Source organism: Rissa tridactyla, chromosome 7 (assembly GCF_028500815.1).
Source record: "Rissa tridactyla isolate bRisTri1 chromosome 7, bRisTri1.patW.cur.20221130, whole genome shotgun sequence".
In the NCBI taxonomy this organism is placed as follows: Eukaryota; Metazoa; Chordata; class Aves; order Charadriiformes; family Laridae; genus Rissa; species Rissa tridactyla.
The window spans coordinates 35,590,418-35,610,498 of NC_071472.1; positions in this window are offsets into that span (position 1 = coordinate 35,590,418).

Genomic DNA, 20,081 nt, shown 5'->3' on the forward strand with positions numbered 1-20,081 from the left:
ACCAGAGTCAGCGTCAGCTTTGCCATACTCTTCTAGTGTATGATTTATGGTACATTGGCATTAGCTGCTAGGTTTTTTTTAGATTTAGTTTGAAAATGGCCATGACAGACAACCTCCAGCAGAATGCAGTTTCTCTGAAACCTTTATCTTACGATTATTTGAGGTAAATTCTGTATAAACATACCAGAAAAGCTAGGCAGACTTGTAAAAATCCCTTTGCTAGAATGATGTGGGTGGGGTATTTCGTTCTTAACCACTGGAGACTCGACCCAGCTGAGAATGTAAAGAAACAGCTCTTTCCTGGATGGTTAAGAGAAGAGCTCCCTCTCTAGACTAAACGCACATCTGAGTAGTGGCAGATTGAGGTCTGTTTTCTATTGCTGCCTATGTCAAGGGTGCGAGTTGCTCCTTTTATCTTCAATAAGACCTATGAAGAGTTATATCCTCTGGGGGAGTTACATTTGGTGAATGTTGCAGCTAGATGACAAAGACTTTGAAATTGAGCTCATAGGGCTTAAGTTGTCAAGTCTGATGCACTTTTCTGATTTGTTTTTTGTTTTTTTTTCTTTTTGGTTTCATGATCTTTCTTTAGTTGAGCGTTTTATCATTATAAATATGGGTTTTCAATTTGTTTAACTCTAGCTCTGGACCATGACCACAACAGTTATCTCTACAACAGTGGCTGAAGCTTTAAAGTCTGTTGCTTTATAAATAAAAAAAAAAAAAATCCGTGACCTCTAATCTTTTCCATGTTTTCTTTTGAAATACGAATTTCATTGGTTTAAAAAAAAAACCCTATTTTCACTAAGGGTGAAAATAAGCATGTCACTGAACAATGGCAGTTTATAAAAGGGTGTAATTAATGTTTTATTTTGAAACAGTTAAAAATATTACAAGACTGGGTATCACGATTGGAGTTCCAGGCAGTGCCTGCTTGCTCATAGCTTCTGTCCAGTTAGCACTTGCTTGCTTCTTGGCACATTCGGAGTGGAATGAATGGCATCACCAATAGATGTTATGTTTTGGACTTAGTGACAAATCGTACCATTTAAAAATCTCTCAGAATGAAATAGCCTATTATCCGTGTCGGAGTGCTTAAGGTTTTCAAGCTTGCAGGAAACAAAAGCAACTTGAGGTAAGTGAAATGTGTGTGTGAGTGTGTATCTACAGATAGATGGCTCAGGAGCTGATCCTGTACCAGTAAGGACACAGATCATCGATGCTGAGGCATTACTCTGTTCTTCTCAGGATTTTTTTCATAATAGCGCTCTCAAGTGAAATTTTAAATGAATTATTAATTTTTGAAACTAGTACATGCTGACCTCCTCCTTCTGATCTCCTTCAGTATTGTCCTTGTACAGAGACATCTGGCTGCAATCTGTTGCCTCTTTATTAGTAATGACTTTTCTTGCTCTGTGCTGCTCTACTTCTCAATGTTGTCAAGTCTGGAAAAAGCTTTCAGTTGCTTATATGCCACTTCAGATTGTCTTCCTGGACTCAGAAGCCTTGCTTACATTGGGTTAGCTTTTGGTTTTACCCGAATCAGATCAATACTGGCTAGGAATAGTGATTTTTTTTTTTTTTTAAACTTGTTCTACGTGTACTGTAAGGTTCACACTAGTTCCCATATAAATTGTTTTTTAAAATACTTTCTTCCATCTTGACAGCTAATTAGTATATCGTGGTGGTTTGTTTTGTAAACTGAAAAAAATGTTTCTCATCATATTCTTTCTCTGTCTGGCAGACCATGTTTATTTCAAATGTATCCAGTGATACCTTCATCTTTTTATATCTTAGACTTGGTCTCATTTTGCATAAGATAATACCTAGTAGGATTTAAATAATTGCTGCAGAAATGAAATCATCCAATTTCTATGTAATGAGATAAGGAATAATTAACCCAAACTTGCAAAAAAAAAATATCATTTGTTAACAGCAATAATCTTTCTCAAAATAATATTTGGAAGTCCTAAATGTCTTGATAGACAGTTAAACATGCAAGGAAACAGGCAAGTTTGGGAAACTGGGATCTCAAAATCAATTCTGAGTCAACAACGAAGCCTTCAGGAAGGCAAATAGGTCAGGCTTATGCTACCAAACTGACTTCACTTGGTACCTGTAACAAGCTGGTTTTTGGCCTATGCCCAAAGAAAGAAATAATTAGCGAATTAATCCACTGCACCAAGTAGTCCCCCAATATGATGTGCTACTAATGCTTTCCCAGGTACACTTATTGACCACTGGTAGTCATTATCATTAATTGAATTGCGGTTCCCTTCTGCTGTTGCCTGAATCTATTGTTACTACTTTAGCTAACACAATAGTTCCATCCGGAACAGTTAAATAATGATGCTCTAAGATTTATTTAATCGTCAATTAATCCTGGAAAGCTGAAACACCACACCAACTGGTATACAGGGGTACTTGGGGGTGTGTAACTATGTTGCAGCTTTGCTTAGCTGCGTGGATGAGACCTCTTCCTGGGCCACCTTACTGAAGCTCTGGAAATGTTCACCTGCCAGATGATTATAAACTCTCTCTATTTAATGTCTATGACTGGACAGGTATATGCAAGAAGTGTTTTACAAGCAGATAAAGGTATGGAGGAGTAAATACTTCATGTTTCTGAAGGGCTTCTATTATATCAAATTGGATACTTCTACTGGTTTTTCTCAAACTCTCAGAAAGGCGAGTGATGCATCTTCAACATGACATTTTTACATTTAGATGTAAAAGGTCATTTATCTCTTTTCTCTCAGTAAGTGAAAATTTATTCACATGTCAAATCTTTCATGTCATGAAGAATCCAGATTGTGGACTCAAAAGCTTTTCATGTCATGTTTCTAATTAGGTCTGTGACTCATTCTCATGAATAATATATCAAGCTGGATATTAACATCTAATCCAGCTAAATCATCAATTTACAGTAAACCTTGACTGCAGCAACTTTAGTAAAAAAAAGTCAGATTCTGCAACACTTTTCCAACAGCTGTTAAAACTTCTGTAGTGTCTCTGGGTACTAAACTTGCAAAGCGAGTGGTTAGATTCATGTTGTACTACTCGGGGTGAATTAATTTGATTAAAAAGGATTTCTAAAAAGGCCTTTGTAGTTAAGACGGAAAAATTAAAAAAAATCCCTTGTCTGAGGTACGAGTTATTTTCCTTTATGACCTGAGGAGACTGTTTGTCCTGGTTCAGACCGAAGTCCTGCATATGGTTAGAACAGATTGCTTTTTTTTGGTAAGAAACTCGCTTGTTTTATATCTGTCAGTGCTGCAACAAAAAGGTACGAGCTAGTAAATTATTACAAAGATTTTAACCTGAAATGAAATCCCTTGTCACTTGACCCCGGTCTTGCAGAATATTTTGAAAGACTGTCCCAGATCCCTTATTGTTATGCTGTGTGGGACTGTTGTGGATGTAGCTGGTGTTTTTTGTTTGTGATCGTGCTGACAGTTATTGTCAAACAGCTTCACTCCATCATCTGGTGTTCATCACCAATTAGTCATTTGACAGGTATAATTTCTCAGTGCTGCGGATCACTGTTGTAACTGTAAATTATCTTTGAAAGTGTCTTTAAAATGTTGTCTTTTCCCACTGTTGTCTGTTTTCCATCACCTAGTTCATGATAGGTTGCTGGCGCTGGCATATGCTTCCCTTGTAGTTTATTTTATAGACAGAATAATACATTCCTGCCAATCCCTTTTTTGCTTTTGCCTGCTACTCCCATCCCTTCTCCAAAGAACTGGGCTTACAGGAGGCTCCACTTGGTGACTACTGTGTGTTTGCGTGTCACAGCAGGGAGAGAAAAATGGTCTATGCCTGGTTTTTCAGTCTTTCCAAGTATCTTTCCATTGCCATATCTGTTGACTTTCACGCAGTGAGAGTGCCTTTGAAAAGGATAAGGCTTAGATGTAGCTTTTGTCAGACCACATCAGAATAATCAGCATTGAAAAAGACAGGTACCGTGTGCTCGACTGTTTGTGCGTATGTATTCTCTCTCCTGCATATATGCTACTTCTGAGACTGTGATCCAATCTACTATAAAATACCTCACTGCAGATCTGTTACAGGCAGAATGTTTGTGACATATCCAGAAGATATGAGGGTTTTGAACTTTAAGTGTGTAGGTCACGACTGTTCAACTTAATCTAGACAGGTTATTGGAGGTGATCTGATAGTGCATGTGCAACTGTTGCTAGTGAGGGTTTTGTATGGGATTGTGAGGTGTTAAGCTAAGTTTGCTTCTCAGTTTCAGATGGAGCAAAACTGGTTTCCAGATAGGATTTGACAGCAAATAGAAAATGTATAGCCAGCATTTGTTGAGTTAAAAAGTTTCAAAGTCAATGACTTGATAATGGAGTGTTACCTAAAGTTAATGGGAGAGAGTGGACAGTATTTCCAGGATGACTTAAAAAGCTAAGTTGATGTGCATTTCAAAAAGCAAAATAATATTTTTCTGGGGAAGTAGTAAATGTGATAGAAATGTGAGGTTGTTGCATATCAGCACGTGTGTGGTATGTAAAGAATCGGTAGGCGTACTTGGCTGTGCTAGATCATGGTTGCAAGCTACAGTGACTTTAAAGTATCTTTCAAGCATTTTTTGGTTGCCTTAAACTTTCTGAACAATAGGGTGTGTTGTGTCTCAAGGCATAATAAAATGGGAAAGTGACTACTCCGTAACATTCAGAATGATCCCCGTAAAACAACATTTTTATATTTGTAATGTAAGATTAGGAAAAGAAAGAAAAAGAATGAGTAAATATCATGTACTAATCATTTAGGATCAGAGCTTCAGCTATGAAAGAGGAAGAATGAGGCACTTCTAAATAGCCAATGTGTGCTTGTCATAAATATAAAAAATTAGAATATACAGGTCATGTATGGGTGCACTAGTTTGCATAGATTGATGTTTGACCTCCATCATATTGCACTTCTCCCTGTGCTGTCAATTTTATTTGAAAAACCTGGCTTAGTGATGGTTGTTTAACCTATGAATCTGAGTGCTTTATACACCTGGCAGTGACATGCATGTACTTTAGCACCCCTGAAAAGTTGCAGTTAATGTTAAATGATTGCCCTTGCTCTTAGGGATTGAATACAGGTAGTGAAAAGGTGCTAAAAAAGGATTTCTTGAGTGTTGGGGGAAGCAGCACAATCCTACTGCTTGTGTGCACACCTGGACAGACTTGATTCGACTTTAAAATTTGCCTATAATAAGCCCCGGGTGTAAGACCTTAAGCAGTATGATTTGAGCTAATTAGCGAGCTGAAAGATTTAGATTGTTCTAGCAATTAAAGACTTTCACATAGATTTATGCTCCATTCATCTTGCAGAGCTTCATGCTGTAGTTCTTCAGCAGGTACAGTTTTCTCCAGTGGAAGTTTTGCATGAGCAGGGGTTGGTTTTGAGCCTTTTTACATGCTAATAATGAAAACATGCACAGTGTTAGCTTGTTGTGCTCTTAAAAAAAAAAAAATGGGTGAATCAAGTTCATGGAGCTTAAGAAGACAAATGACACTTCCAAGGTTGCCAGCAATTCTGCATAAACAGCTGGTGATTTAGTTGATCAATGGTAAAGAAAAGTATATCTGTGCTTGACTCCTAGAAAAGAAACAGGATACACTGTCACACTATTTAAATTAAAGACTGTGTGTGACAGTTGATTTTTCTGTTTCAATTACATCTTAAACTGCATCACATGTTATGAACTACACAGAAATTAGCAAATATATTAAATTAACATAGTACTGAACACAAGGGGTAACATCAGTTTATTTTGGCACGGTAATGATGACGGATAAGTACTTTCTTTGGAACACTGAAGTAAAGTCACTTTGAATATACAGATTGAGAACTCCATCTTACTCTGTCTTGTTGTTTCAGTTCTGATGTATTTTGCCTACATCTTGCTAATTTCTGCTTGGTTTTGTAGGCTGAGTTGATGTTGTATGGTTTTTCTGTTTTTTTTTTTTTTACTTAACAATCCGTGTTCTTTCTACCTTTGTTATATATCGAATCATAGAATGGTTCAGGTTAGAAGGGACCTTAAGGATCATCTTGTTTCAGCCCCCCTGCCATGGGCAGGGACACCTCCTACTAGACCACGTTGCTCAAAGCCCCATCCAGCCTGGCCTTGAACACTTCCAGGGATGGGACATCTGCAGCTTCCCTGGGCAACCTGTTCCAGTGTCTCACCACCCTCACAGTAAAGAATTTCTTCCTAATATCTAATCCAAATCTACCCTCCTTCAGTTTAAGACAGTTACCCCTTGTCTTATCGCCCCACTCCCTGATAAACAGTCCCTCCCCATCTTTTCTGTAGGCCCCCTTCAGGTACCAGAAGGCTGCTGTAAGGTCTCCCTGGAGCCTTCTCTTCTCCAGGCTGAACAACCCCAACTCTCTCAGCCTGTCCTCATAGGAGAGGTGCTCCGGCCCTCTGCTGGACCCATTCCAACAGGTCCATGTCCCTCTTGTGCTGAGGGCTCCAGAGCTGGATGCAGTACTCCAGGTGGGGTCTCACCAGAGCAGAGTAGAGGGGGAGAATCACCTCCCTTGGCCTGCTGGCCATATTTCTTCTGATGCAGCCAAGGATGCAGTTGGCTTCCTTGGGCTGCAAGCGCACGTTGCCGGCTCATGTTGAGCTTCTCATCCACCAATACCCCCAAGTCCTTCTCCTTAGGGCTGCTCTCAATCCATTCTCTGCCCAACCTGTATGGGTGCCTGGGATTGCCATGACCCAAGTGCAGGACCTTGCAGTTGGCCTAGTTGAACGTCATGAGGTTGGCATGGGCCCACCTCTCAAGCCTGCCCAGGTCCCTCTGGATGGCATTCCTTCCCTCCAGCATGTTGACTGTGCCACACAGCTTGGTGTTGCGTGAAAAGGGGCAAAGCAGTTTTGGCAGAAAATAAACCCCCTTGCGTTCTCACTGAGGTGGGAGGCTAGGTGTGGCTGGGTTTCAATTCTGAGTGATGCCCAATTCACCACTATCAGTCCAGTCGTGTTTAACCTGTATTAAACTATTACAATTTGGGTACACTAATAGCGGACTGCACACTCAGTCTAGTCGTGCTCATGAACTAGCATGGCTGCTCTCGAGTCTTTGGTCACATTCAGTGAGAAACCAAAATGACTAGCTACTTAAACAGTGCAGTTTATTTAAACAACAGATATATAGGTTCTTAGGCTTGCTGGTGATAAATACACTGTCTGCAAAGCACGTGCAAATAAAAGTATTGTTAAATATACAAAACGCGTGACAAAGTTATAAACAATACGGCCTGGCTGTAAATGTAGGATAGAGATTCTCTAGAGAGATTTCGAAGCTTCCTGAGGAAGCACTCAGCGTAGTCTAAGTCTTACCCAAAGGCGCCCCTATGGGGGGGAAGAAAGGCTCAGCCTGTCGACTGGTCCCGGAAGTCAGTGATGGAGTTCTCCTGACTTGTTCGTGACGGTGTCTTCCCTGATATCCCCTCTCTCTCGGGCTATTTTTATACTATTTGTTATCTTCAAGGTGGAGTTTGAGTGACTTTAGTCATAAATACTTTTATTATGATTGGTGTAAAATTTTCTTGCTTCACATTTAAAGGTATAGTTTACAAAAAATTCAGGGTGCAGACTCAAGGAGGAGTGGTCACACCTTGGAGGTGGGTAGCCTTCAGGATGGAGGTGTGTTTTGGTATTATAATGACATTATAATGAGCAAAGTTTACACAAAGTTCAGCATTTCATCAAAATTTGACGAAATGTTGGCTCAGGGTGGCGAGTAAGCAGCTTATCTGTTTCATAGTGCCATCCCATTCCCGTATCTGCTCTACGTCACGAGGCAAGGCCATGGAAGGTTACATTCCGTTCTGTCCGTTGTGTAGCTTCGCAAGCAATCTGGTGCAGGGAATCGCAGATGTGGCATTCTTCACATACCAGCTGCGGCTGTATTCTACCTTAGATGCCTTTTGATTTTATAACTTTCCTTAATGTGTGAATGATGCTGTATTTTTGGCCATTTTAGTAATTATTCCACAGGTGCCATAGGCAAACTTGCTGAGGGTGCACTCAATCCCGCTGTCCATGTCACCGACAAAGATGTTAAACAGCACCAGTCCCAGTACTGACCCCTGAGGAACACCACTTGTCACTGGTTTCCACTTGGACATCGAGCTGTTGACTGTTTAGTTTGAGTAAGAGGAGGCTGAGGGGAGACCTCATCACTCTACAACTACTTGAAAGGCCATTGTAGAGAGGTTGGTGCTGGTCTCTTCTGACAGGTAATTAGTGATAGAACAAGAGGGAATGGCTTCAAACTGCAGCAGAGTAGGTTTAGGCTGGACATTAGGAAAAAATTCTTCACAGAAGGAGTGGTCAGACACTGGAATAGGCTGCCCAGGGAGGTGGTGGAGTCACCATCCCTGAACGTGTTTAAGACTCGTTTAGATGTGGTGTTAGCGGATATGGTGTAGGGGAGAACTTTGTAGAGTGGGGTTGGTGGTTGGACTCACTGATCCCAAGGGTCTTTTCCAACCTAAATGATTCTATGATATAGCCAGTTCCTCATTCACCAAGTGGCCCATCCATCAAATCCATGCCTTTCCGAGGTGTGCTGGGCTTTTTGTTTTTTTCTTATTCTCTTTTTGGAAGCTATTTTAGTCTATTCACTTTGAGTGGCTGATTTGAGGAAATTGAGAGATTTGGATAGTGAACAGCTGAGATGAATTCAAGTAGTTCATCTTTGTCAGAAAAATCCTGTCTCTCACAGCTGTCCCTCTTGCAAGAAAGAGGAGAAACTGGACAGAGAGCTAAACTTTGGAGGCATAGAATAACTAGGAAGAAGCAAAGTAAGAAAGTGTCTTGAACAAAGCTGAAAAAAATTTAGTACCCTTTGGACTGAAGTAGGTGTATGGAAGTACCTATTTCCATATGGATCTGTAGCGGACTATCAACAGACTCTGAATCCATTACCAAAGATAGCAGATCTTGAACAAGAGAAAATTCTTCGGGGTGCCTTGTCAAAGAGCAGATATTCAACCTTGTTTTCAATTGATAAGAATGAGAGAAGGGATATCCTTTCCCAAGAGAAACTTACAAAAAAAAAAAAAAGCTTTTGGAGGAAAAATGTGCTGACAAGAGAAAACTCTGTATTGTAGCTCAAATGTTTCTTTTTGCTAAGCTGGAATAAAAGAAAGATTTAAGCTCAACTTTGGAGTTATTAAAAATACAATTAGTTAAATACAAGTAAACTGCCTTGGGGGGAAAATGGTGCAATTAATATTTGAAAGGAGGAAAGAGAATACCAAGAATAATGAAGAGATTGACATCGCTGTTAGTAGCTACTAGGTAATATGTTTCAAAGAAGTATTGAACTGGCTGGGATCAAAGTTACTTGCACATGCAGAGTTTCCAGCTAAAAAGCTATGGGAGGATATGGGTCTGATATAGTCTGAAAGTCTCAGAAGCTATTCGTTATCTGAAAACAGCAGAATATCCAGCATTGATCACACTTCAGCAGAAGTAGAGGGAATCAAGGTCATAACAAGGTATGTTCACTTGATCTGCTGAACACCTGAGACTGGAAGAAATGATTGGTAACATAAAAGCAGAGAGTCTCTTGATAACTTGCTCCAGAAAGGCAGAAGGCCTGCAAGCTTCTAAGGATAGGAAAACTTTAATCACCTTAATCACTTTGAGTTTTTAAGAGGAATTAGGTGAGGTGCTTTCCTGGCCCCATGCAGATGTGGTGCCTCCTGGCTTGCCTCTCCTCAGAATGCACTCTTTCAGTCTCCTCTCTGCTGTGGTTTTTATTCTGTGTTGAAGCAACCTCTGGCTGGTCTCTGAGTCTTGCAGAAGTACATAATTTTGAAGGGATGGGAAGGAGAAGGAAGGGTGCAGGGAGAGATTGTGATTCCCTGGATCTGTCTGATGGGAGAGGAAAGCAAGCAAGTGATGGAGCAGGCTGGTTGTCCAGCCAGTGTTTAGCATTACAGCTGCAGATGTGAGCATGCAGACTTCCTACAATCTGATCCAGGGACAGACATTCAGCTGAATTTAGTGCCTAAAGAGATTTTTCCATTTCCTGAATGAAGACAGAGTGATGTGGGGCACGTTCAGCTGTGCCAGACACTGCTCCCAGCCTGTCCCTGATCAGCTTCATTCAGGGGAAGGGTCCCCACCTGCTTGGGTGGTGCACTTGCCCAAGGTAGCTATAGAATAAATTAAAAGCAATTAATTTTTTTTTTCTTAAATACAACTGATCAATTTGTCCAAGTTGCAAACATTAGAGGCTTGAAATTTCTTCAGGTTTTTTCTTTTTTGGAAAAAATACAATGATCATTGTAAAGCCCTTTGTTTCAGGGGTTACCTATAACACATTGCTCAGTGAGTAGTGTCTTAACCTACAAAGCCTCAACCAGAACATTTTCTTTTGCTACTGTTGCACTGTTTTACTATGCAAGACTTGCAAGTCTGCAACATATGGCGTGGCTATATTGTCCTATAAAGAAGGAAATAACTGTGTATGACTTTTATTTGGATGGTGAAAGCTGAAAAAAATAGTCCCAAGAGTTATTCTTCTAAAATGAAAAGCCAAGGTGTTTGATGTGATGTCAAGAGCTGTTGAAATATGTAATTCATTCCATCTGCTGCCTTTGGTGCAGGAGAACAACGCATTGGTGCCAGCTGCATATGCCTAAAAGTGATAGAGGAAAAACCTTGGCAATCATTCTGTTTACTCTGCTACTTGTAGAGTGCCAGTGAGCCACAATTTCTGTTTTATTTTTAGCCTACGCGTCCTGGTTTGCCTGACAGGCCAAGCTTAGAGGGATGTATGCTTCATGCACTTGAGCTTAGGAGGCTTTCCCTATATTGCCAATATTGGAGTTCTGAAAATTCATACCCATTCACCAACTTTCTATTGCCATCTGTCTAGGAATTAGGTAGCTCTGTCTCTTTTATTCTAGGCACAGTGTTAGAGAATTTTTATTCCTTTCATTGCTCCTCTGCCGGTCCAGCTGAGCTCAACTATTAGTCATTCAGGAGCTGTAGTTAATAGTGAGTTTAGTGACCTACAACAAATAGTTATGAAAGAATTGTTTTTAAACAATAAAAATCTTCTAATGCTCCATTCGTAAATAAAATACAAGGTCTGCAAGATGTCTAATCAACAAAGTCTAGGAGATCAATTTTTCTAAATCTCAGTGTTTCTAGTCAAGGATTAACAGTTACTTTCTCAGTCTTTCTTGTCGTTTAGGAACTGTTGTCTCCTCTCCCCTCCTCTCTCTTCTTCCAGAATTTCTAAAACACCCATTAGATCCCTGGTATTTGTATTTTGCATGGAGAGCAAATTCAATATCTGAAATAGTTATTAAATCAGTCTTCAGCTTTTAGGGAGGCTTACCCTGGGTTTCTTTAGTGCTTTACCATGTGTTACAGTGCTCCAAAAACAGTCAAATGGAAGTGGAACTTACAATTTTCCTTGAATATTTTATTCATATAACTAGTAGCACTTGCCTCAGCATTTTTAGATGTGAAACTTTCAAGTTACTGTTTAATAGAAGGATGAAAAAATTGAATATCGATAAAATCTTCCTTTTTTCATTTATCAACCAATTATTAAGGAAAAAGAAAATTAATCCCATAATAAATTATTCAGCCTTCTCCCACTTTCCTGTTATTTATTGAACAGTGGTGCCTGGAAGCTGTGCTGCCTATAACCTGTAGCCAAATGGATTTGTACATACAGTGAAAGACCACAGGGTGATAGATCATAAAAAAAAAATCATGAAAAACATAACAGGATTAAAAAAAAGCCCAAATCCTTATGGACAAGAAGATGTTTTAGTGTAATGGAGAACACAGTAGTATAGTTGCTGGATCTAAAAACCTTATTTTCTTAATCTTTTTTTTTATGGTTGTGCTCTATAGTGGAAAAATAAGAATTAAGCTCCTAAACAATTTTTGTAGATCTGTGTCCCTGTACCAAATACAGGCATGCAAGTAATCTCAAGTAGGTGTGCCATTTACAGGATTCAAGCTTGCTGTGTCCTTAAACAACTGCAAGAGTTGAAGCCAAACCCACCATGTTATGTGATTCCAGACTGGGGAGGGAGAGTTCAATAGCACTTTGTGGGTGATTGGGAGTCTTTAATCGGAAGCCTTCAAAGCTGTTTCGGATTTTGCCGTTGAGGATTTTTGCCATTTTGCCTCTAACTTCTCTGCTTTGTGCATCCAGTGTTGTTCAGTATTGACTGACAAATACACTTCTGCACTATGTATTGTTAATATAATGATAATAAAGCCAAAAGCACGTGTGTATAAAATCTTAATCTTCCACTGTATCTTTTGCATGCTATAAACAGAGCTTATGCAGATCCCTACAACTGTAAAGTCTTTGACATGGCGCTTGTGGGTTTCTGCTCCGTAAGTGGATTCTTAGTTCAGACAAAGAAATACAACCGCACATCTAACACTGTATGGCTGATATGCAGTCATTCCTGCCACTATGACACTGTACCGGAGTCTATTTGGAGAGAAGTGAAGATGGATTTATCTCGTGGCAAATTTGTGGGAAATTGAATCACAGCAAGTGAACTTTACTTAAGTTGGAACTTAGGCAGAAAATAAAAGTTAACATTCTAACTCTTGCCAATGTGCTACAGAATCTTTAATAACCATGAGTAATCAGCACATCTGAATCGCAGTACTCTTACAATGACTCAAAGGCACATTTTTCAAATAGTTTTTTTGCAATTTTGTAATATATTCAAATATGACAGTTAAAGTCCATTACTCTTCAGTGAAAGGTTTCAGGTTTATGTGTCAGAACGTTACTGTCAAGAAGAATTTTCTTCTTTTGTATGTTTTTGTTTCAGTGATACCTCATGTAGCTTGCATAGTAGTTTACTAGCAGCAAAGTGAAACTACTGTTTATTAAATCTTGTAGATGGTTTAGATAGGAGGTAGCAGGTTTGTGCATAACACATGAGAAGACTAGTTATTAGTCTTGCAAGCAAGACACTTGGAACAAGAAATGCCAATTTTAGGACTGCTAGAACTGCCTTGAATGGCATCCTTTTGTTTATTTAGGGTGGCTATTGATGAAATTCACTGAATTCTTGGTATTTCTGTGTCTATGAGAATAATACCTTCTGGGTTTTTAATGTACTTCAATGTCCCCATACTTTGCGTATAGTGTTTTACTAGAGATTTTACAAACCAGACACCGTTGCTTTTGCACAGTACTGACGCACTGATCATAATTTTGTTATTCATTCAAGTATTGAACACCTTTATGTTAATGAAACTACTTAAATTTGAAAACTGAGGAATTTTAACCAGGTAAGTTAGTATAGGCTTTTTCAGAAAAGGTCTCCAAAGCTGCTCTGCAGTAAGTGTGTGTAATGGAGAACCCTGTGAAAAAACCCAGATTTTTTTTTTTTCTCCTGATCTTCCTTTTGAGGTGTGCTTTGTGGGAGGATAACTTTTCATCTCTTGGTCTGCATGAAAGCCAGAAGCTCAAGGGTAAAGTGGAAAAGGAAGGAAGACTTTAAACCATTAACACTTACTTCATTGTTCAAATCTGGAAATAATATTTGATTTGCACATCTTATGTCTATATTATAGAATCAATTTTAATAAATTAGGCAACTCTTATAGGTGATGAGGTGAGGTTGTGTATCAATAGGGAGTAAGAGTGTTTAAGGCATATGCAGGGTGATTTCTTCTACTTTTTTTCCCCACTTCAAAAAGTTTTAATTATGCACAGGCACAGAGTAGAAGATACCTGAAAACACCCCGTACCAATAGGTAAATTTCAAATTACTTGATTCCTATAATTTTGAAAATCCATAGGAAGATTATTCCATCGAATAAGAAAATCAGTTATAGGTAGGTGCTTCGAAGATATTACTCCAATTTACCTAGCAGTTTGAATCCGTTTATTTGGGAAGGAACAGCTTTACTGTTCATCTAGATTAATCTATGTATTACTCTTGTATTTGATATAATTTATTTTCATTAGTATAACTTGTATATTGTTGACATTATGTGAAATTTTCATACTATAATAAAGGATTGGCTAGAGTTAAAAAAAAACCAACAAAACAACATTGAAAACAAACAAAACACAAAAACCCCTAACTGTGCCCCTTTAGCTTTGGGCTTTATACACTTAAGAAGATCTGGTAAAAGATTGGTTGTGGGATTCTGAGGACAAAATTTTATTTATTGTTTCTTATAAATAGTTAGGTTTGCTTTGGTATCATGTTGCAACATGCTAATTCCTCCCAAAACCCAAGAATCTGTTTTCAGAACAGAAGTCTTGTAGGGAAAAGACTACCTTTGAAAAGAGGCATGCTTTCTGCCTGAAACTGCTTAGAAATTGTATTTTTAAAGTGTGTGGAAATGATGCCCTTAATATTTTTAGCTAACCCCCAATTTACAGAAAGATCAAGAGTGCTACTACTGGACTTAGTATTTCCTTAAAAGCACTGAATGAATATTTAGAATTTCCTGCATGGACAAGGTATAATTTACCTGTGGGGAGGGGAAAAAAACCAAGCCAAATAAAAAAACCAAACCAGCCAACAGCACCACATTTAATTGCTAAGGGAGCACAGGAGTCAAAAGTCTGTCTTTGGGAGGAAATCTCGTAACTCAGGTTTGTCCCTAATGATGCGTACAGTGTGGAGACACTGAAACTGGCTTTAAAGGAGCAGTGAGAATCATTCATTGGCTACTTGCCTTCTCCGGGAGGGGGTGAGATACCTTTGGACCAAAACTTCTCTGTGTAAGGGGCTCCTGTAGGATTCCCAAGGGCTGCCAAAAATATGTGTGGTGGTGCACGGCAGGAAAGTTAAGGGGGAGAATCAGTTATTCTCTGATGCCACAGGCAAAAATGGTAGATACCCATATATGTTTTTACTATTAACTGTTGATTGAGTTTTGTGACACAAGTTTCTGTGAGCAGGTGACACAATGTGAATTGGCAAAAAAACATCCTACCCATTTAGTGATCATAAGAGGTTACACTCTTCAAGCTAAGTAAGTGCAAATAATGTCTGCTTTTAAAGAGGGATTTTTTGGGTTTGTTTGTTCCCCCCCCCATGGGAATATATATAGTTTTCTAGAACAATACATCAACTTATGAGCTGCAGATTTTTCTATTTGCTGTTTGGTGCAATGCTTATCAAATTACTTTCAGATCTTAGAAATAATCTATGCAAAATGTCAAACTCTCCCAGTATTTATCTAGCTTCACTCTTACTAGAACTATTTTTTGTGAAATAATAGACTACAAATACAAATCCCAGATGTACTCTCTGAATCTATAAATTGCTCATTGTGAAGAAAATATGTTTTTTCTATAAAAATGATGGATTAGTGGACCATAATGGCCTGCTATTGCTGTTATAGTTAAATTTTCTTTGAAATTATTGAATTTCATACTGTTTAAAGTAGGTACAGCCTCTATAAGGCTAGACAGACAAGAAAAGTGCACATCTACAACTTAAAATAGGGCAGCTATAAAGAATTCTGATGTTATATAGCTCTCATATTTACTTTTATTCTTTTTACTCTGAAGTGGAGGAGAAAATGCTGAATGCTCTTTCTTTGTAGAGTGTTACACATAGACATGACTTACATATACTTGAGCATTAATACTCTTTGCTGTTAACTGTTCACATATACAAGTAAAAAATAACAGAAGTGCAGATGCTATTTTGTTTTCCTCCTACAATGAAGACTTAAAAATAGGATTGAATATAATTATCATCTGCAATGACACATGTGACTGAACACATTTGTTTTAAACAAGATATTGAAAAGACTGATTGAATTCACAAGAGTGACAATTGTAAATTGCAGAGACATTGCCTCCATCCTTTTCACAGGTAACTTAGACTTGTTTTCCTTTATTAAGAATTAGGTGGTAGCTCAGCTGAACTGTCCCTGGCTCTTGTTAATGGCCAAAGAGGGATTTCACTGCCATGCGAATAAGCAGGAAGCAACGTTCCATGACAATGCACAAGATCTCTGATTTCATACCCAGCATGCGTATTGGTAAAAGCTGACGTTATCACCACACCTCTTGAACAGTGAGAGGAAGAAATTTGGGTTAATCATATATCATGTGATGGTTTAAATAATTTTCATTAGTCTGTGACTCCCACTCTGCATTGTACTGGGGCTTTCCGGAATCATTTGTAGGAAACTCCACTGCAGCGTTATCACCTTCTGTCAATGTCATTATTATCAAAAAATACCAGTGAAACTCAAGTTGTCTTGATGTCTCTTCTAGGGAACAGTCTGAAAGGTCATAGTAGTGTTAACGGACGTTGAAGGGATCATTACCTCTTTGAAGTGTCTCAAGGTGGTGACGATTAGTGTATGCTCTTGGAGTACTCTTATCCCATTATGGGTTTTTTCTCAAATGGTGAGAAGTGTTATACTGATGAGTGTTACATGTCAAAGGGCAAAACAAGAGGTGTGTGTAGTGAAGAGAGAAGGAGACTCTCAAGCTTAAGCCTTCTATGGATGTGAAACTTTGTTTCAGAACCTGAAAGCTGTGATTCATTTTTGGTAAGGGTTTTGTAGACTGATGGAGCGTGTACCATAAGGGAGGCTTCCACGTTGTAGTCTGACTTTAAAGCATCCTTTTCACTAGAAGAGGTGAAAGCTTTGTTTGTATGAGCCATGCAATGCAGTGCAGGAATGCACTGCCTTGCAGTAACTTCTGAGATCTGTTACTGTATATAGTTTGGAAGGTGAATTGTTAAAATGAACTTGCATTTCAAGCATCTTTCACCCCAAAATGCAAGATGTCGTTATCTCTAAACAGAGAGTTTAGGCTTCAGTCAGAACTCCCAGTTCGCTAAGGAAGGACTCAAATACCTGTGAACCTCCAAGAACATAATTTAGTTATCACAGAAATTTGGGGTTTGCTAGAATTGATAGTTAACGCTACAGTTCTTTCTAATAACCTTATTTTTTTGTCATGTAACTTATTATGTCCTTTGTATATGAAAGGAACCACTCAGTATAGCAAATCTATATAAAGGTAGGGGAGCAGCACAGAAAACTGACTCTTGCATCTCTTGTTTAGACCAGTAAATTTGGGGAATCAAAGTAGTTAATTGTTTCAGGGAGTACTGAAATGTAATGAAAAGGATTTAGCTTTTTCTGTCTGATTCCTGTAAGGCTGCAAATCATGGTGATAGTGTGGGTTTAACATACAACGACATGCTACTTGGACATTTTTTTTTCTTGGAATAGCTTGTGCAGTTTATGTAGTACCACTTGCAAAGTATGTTGCACTTAAGATTCTGTGAATGCTATTCCAAGTGTACTGATTCTGATATATATATATAAGAAACTTATTGAAATTTTTTTTAACTGGACTGGAGTGAGCAATGCCCTTTTCTGATCAGAATATTTCCTTTGAGATCTAATTGATTAAGAATGAGGATCCGAAAGCCTTGAAGCACTACTGTCCTTCTGATGTTTAAAACAAAAAAGCTCGATGCCCAGGGCAGCTGTAGTCTAGTCAGTTGGCGTTAGGATTAAGTGAAATAATAGAGAAAGCAATATGGATTAGTGATGTCTGTGGATTTATGGAAAATGCCCTCTGAAATAAGCTGGTTTCATTCTCTGACACTTTAATTGGGGCAAATGTTTCTAATTGTGAAGGTGTGTGATATATATTCATCTCATGCTGCATAATGTTCTGGGGAGGAAAAACACTTACTCCTATACAGTATCACTTAAGCACACCCGAGAAGAGATGAATAGTTGTTACAGTTGAAAACAACTATTGAAAGGAGTCTTATTTGAAGAGGGAATAATTACAGGCAATTTTGATGAAAACTGGTACTATGTCCGGTGGCATTCAATATATGTAGCAATGATCTGAAAGCAAAGCAAAGGTAATCGATTGCTTTTCTGTTTTTTGGTGTCTTCACAAGAAGTATTGGCACCTTGAGGAAGACAATCTTGATAAAGGTGATTTACTGGATCTATTGAAGGAGAGGTACGTGGGTGAAAATGCAATGGTTTGTAATACACAGGAAGTCAGATTACATAATCCCTTGTAGCTCCAAAAAAAAAAAAAGAAAATAATGTAAAAACATCTCTTTATAAATCTCTGCCACATATTTTCTGATGTATTTCCTTTATCATTAATATATAAACGTTTGAAATAGCATGTTTCTGTCACTTGTGTTTTGGCGGAGCGGTTGTGTCAAATTCGTAAGACACACAGAAATGAAGGAGGATTCGGTAAGTCTGTTCTACGTATTCTCCTGCGTTTGGGCCATGAAAAAGTATTGTTAAGGGCATAGGAGAATCAGAAAGCACACTTCTCTTGTCCTGGGCGTTGCCTTATAGTTAAAGGATCATTTAGTCTCCTTTCACATTGCAAGTTTGCCCTTTAGATCCTTTTTGCAATTAGACTTAATTACTACACTTAGTGGTGTATTTTTTCTTTTACATATGTTCTCATAATATTAAACTAGTAATTCTATGGACAAACTATGCAAAGTGAGGCGTATATGCCTTTGGAGTGTTGAAAAAAAATTGAGTAGGCAGAATGAACAATGAAACTATCTTTTTTGGCATCATGCTTGTTTGGCTCTGTACTTTTCATCATTTCTGTTGAAGTGGAATATCCTGGAGCAGTTTCAGGGCAACTTGTGCATGAATATCTATTTCCTTCAGCATATCATTCTTGCTATGGTTTAGTACCTGGCTTTGTATTCCTTTCAGATTTTATTGTATAATCATGGTTCTTCCCTCCCCTTCTGCAGTCTTTCACAAATAATTGAAGCAAACGTGATGGGGTTTTGGTGGACCATCTGTTATGCGCGGTTATCACATCCCCAACAAAGAGAGAGTGGTCTCATGATAAACAAGTAGACAGATTAAGGACTTTATGTTCCTAAACCTTGGAAAAAACAGCTTTTTCCTTTCTTTCCATTCCAACCATGTTGGCTGGATAATGTAATCACTTTTAGCATTTTGGTATTGGTGACAATTATGTCAGAAGTTCAGAGTAAGTGAAATAGGTGATGATCAAAACCCCTCAACTTCATGACGTTAGAGTTCATGTTCGAGTCTCAGTGGTTTAATGACTTCCCTGGGTAAAGTGAATGGTGTTTGGAGTGAACTAGGGAAGTTTTCCCAGGAAATAACTGTCTTTAGCTTTACATTTTTAGGAATTTTATCAATTATATGCAAGAGTAGGTGTACTTTCCAATTACTATCAGGAAAAAAAACATTATCAATGCAAATGATGTTCCGGGTGGTTTTGTGTTTCAGTCTTTCATTACTGTTAAATAAGGCTTTAACCCAACAATGTAAATGAATACTATTAAATCTATACTTAGTGGTAAGACAAAAATAAAATGTTTGCATATGTCAAAAAAAAAGTTTCATGTACTTTGAAATTGCTGTGGTAGGCTTCCGAACTCACTCTGGAAAGCTGAGTTTACATCACTAACCTCATCTTTCTTCTCAGAATCATTACATTACATACAGGGCAGTTGACCCTAAGCCTGATGGGATGATTGTTCACGGTAAGGAAATCTTACGTGGCATTTGCACACAACTTGTAGCCAATCCAGCAATGCAACTTTAATCCACCTGTTTCCCTACTTACACTGGGAAGCAGGCACACGGCAGGTTGTCCAGCTAAGGTATGGGCTGCTTTATCTTACCATGGAGGTAGAAGATAGGTTTGAAGTTTAAAGTCATCTTTGTATTCTTCATCCTGAGTTTCTGTTTGTGCTTAAGGAAGAATATAATTTTACAGTCTGTAGAGAAATGTGACATTCTCCATAAGTCACTACTGGAGCTCAAGGGTGAAAAATTGGAAAATCCCCACAGGTTTTCACTCCAAATCTTCCAGCTCCCAGTTCTGATTACTCTGCCTCTTCTGAAATAATTTAATGTATCAAGGAAAGGGAATGGATACCTGGAACCGGAGAAAATTACTGAATGGGTGCTGTGTTATATAAAACATCTGTTTTGTTATTATGGCATAAAACACAAATTTGTCATCCAGCACAGATTAGTAAAGCTTAAAAACTTCCATTAG